The sequence below is a fragment of the Filicampus tigris genome, chromosome 14, assembly GCF_054856515.1.
Source record: "Filicampus tigris isolate MCC_2025a chromosome 14, RoL_Ftig_1.0, whole genome shotgun sequence".
In the NCBI taxonomy this organism is placed as follows: Eukaryota; Metazoa; Chordata; class Actinopteri; order Syngnathiformes; family Syngnathidae; genus Filicampus; species Filicampus tigris.
Window position 1 is genome coordinate 6,355,072 of NC_141230.1, and position 2,429 is coordinate 6,357,500.

The window sequence follows — 2,429 nt, forward strand, 5'->3', positions numbered from 1 at the left end:
GCAAAACCTTAAGGGCTTGTTAGCAAGCAATTTTAGTGATTTGAATTGCTTGAATAACTTGAATAATTCAATTGAAAAACGGAATTTGAATTAAATAAATTGAATTTGCATTAGGCGGCACGGTGGGCGACTGGTTAGCACGTCCGCCTCACAGTTCAGAGGTCGTGGGTTCGATCCCGGCTCCGGCCTCCCTGTGTGGAGTTTGCATGTTCTCCCTGTGCCTGTGTGGGTTTTCTCCGGGTACTCTGGTTTCCTCCCACATTCCAAAAACATGCATTGTAAGTTGATTGGACTCTCTAAATTGCCCCTAGGTGTGATTGTGAGTGCGGATGTTTGTCTCTGTGTGCCCTGCGATTAGCTGGCAACCAGTTCAGGGTGTCCCCTGCCTACTGCCCAAAGACAGCTGGGACAGGGTCCAGCTCACCCGCGACCCTTGTGAGGATAAGCGGTATTGATAATGGATGAATTTGCATTAATTTGACGCTTTACTTTTAAAAACTTAATTTGAAATCCTCACTAAAAAATCAGTTCTGTATATTTTTTTCACATGCACACAGATTGCGCTCACTTGACTTTTCACATTCAGTTTCACGACTAAAAATTCAAACTTTCAATGCGCGAATTCAGTTTGTGACGAACCATCCGGGTACGTGAGGATGAGCAATCGACAGCAGAACTCAGATCTCTCTTTGTCCATTCCGCATCTTCGTTTTGAGCACGTGACATAAGCTTTCTGGGGAAAAAAAGCGTTATTTCCTAAGCGGCACGTGATATTTATAACACTTTTCTTTAACCTTTGTGGTTAGCTCAGCTATCGGGTCAGGGAGTGATGAAAAGGTGTTCCCTTTCAAATTAAGGAAAGGACAGTTTACATTCAGCAATGTATTGAAAACAAGCCCCGTAGTTAGCATTCTCGATTTCCCGTTTTTTTCCCAAAACCACAACACCAGCATTGAACTCCGTGCCTTAGACATTACTGACACCTAGGGCTAGAAACAGCGCACAGCACGTATCAGTGGGGTCTCATCCTAGGCTCTGTTCGATTTGGGGCAGTTTTTGATATCACTTGATTACGGTACCTCAAATATTCTACGCCTAACCAATCATATTTTAAAATGATGATTTCAATTCTGTTTTTCTGAGATCAATCTTGATTCACCCACAGTAGAATAAAATTAAATAGTTTTGGAAGAACATTGAGAAGGATTATAACAGAGCAAACCCGTTTAAAATGAGAGGCGGACCGGCCTACAGGCGGGTACTATTTTTTTCACCCCGGAAAAAAGGCGAATGACGGACGACGGAAGGGTACACACGCTGCAGACTGATGATGAATAACGGACGATGAATTTTTAGTATAATGCCGAGCTCTGATAATAGCTGGAAATATGAGCAAATGTATTTCAGAAGTGCATGTCTTCGTAGCTCAAATCACGTCAGCACCCTGCATGGTTCCAAAAAGGTTGGTGACCCCTGCACTATCCCATCAGGGACACGTTGGTAATGATAAATGGTTAAATGTAAAAAAAATTTTTTTAAATCCTGTTACATAAAAGCTGAAAGTCTACACTTCAATCACATATTGTTTTATTTCAGACGTTAACTTATCAGGAGAATAAAGAAGCAGCACAAATTAGCTCCTTTGTGGGGACTGCATATATTTCAGTGAGAACATTCATCCCATCAGAGCATCAACGAGGTGTGAAATGTCAGTGAACACTCCGGGGAAGGAAGAAGAACTTACAACACGATTGAGACTCCGTATGACAGTATGACATATAATGCTCATACTGTGCTGCACTTAAGTGTCCACAAGGAGGGGTGAGTCTCAATTGGAAACGTTTCTTGTAATACGCACAAAAGTATGTTTGTAAAAGTTTAACATAAATATTTTTTAAAAGGAGTGAGGGTGCCATAGGGCTGGGTGCATGATGAAACAATTTCTTCAATAGGCACACTCAAGACAAACATGACTTTCATTTCTAAACATGACTGGAAACAACACCGAGGGTAAATTGGGGGAGGAAAAAAATAACATTCCAAAAATAGATACTTTTATGCTCATATTTATATATATATGTATATATATATATTTACGAGGTAAGTTTACACAAGAATGAAAACATCCACATTTCAAAATAGCTCTGTCTGTTTCCTTTCCCTCTAAAAGGTGTCCTCTGTCTTCAGGAGAAAGGGAAAGTGCCCTCTTGAATTACAAATGTAAAAATAACAAGAGGAAAATCTTGTCATCCAGTTTCCTCACTAAGTCGAGCCCATGACAAACAAAATGTCACATCAAAAAGCTCCAAGCATCACAAAAAATAGTGATAGTCTCCAAACCGTCAAGGAAATCATGTCTTTTGAAGAAAAAAGAAATTAAACAAAGGTGTCTTTGTGCAACTCAAAAAGCTTCAGCTAACAGCAGGCGT

The 2,429-nt window shown here is 40.4% G+C and overlaps 1 protein-coding gene across 1 annotated transcript in view; it reads right to left on the reverse strand.

The window, feature by feature from the left end:
- Nucleotides 1-1,638: 1,638 nt before the first annotated feature.
- The window catches only part of armc8 (armadillo repeat containing 8), a 19,957-nt gene continuing 19,166 nt past the window's right edge, over nucleotides 1,639-2,429 (reverse strand). Inside the window, exon 22 of the mRNA XM_086052060.1 lies at nucleotides 1,639-2,429. This exon is cut by the window's right edge and continues 67 nt beyond it. The gene's annotated coding sequence lies outside the window, so the exon portion shown is untranslated.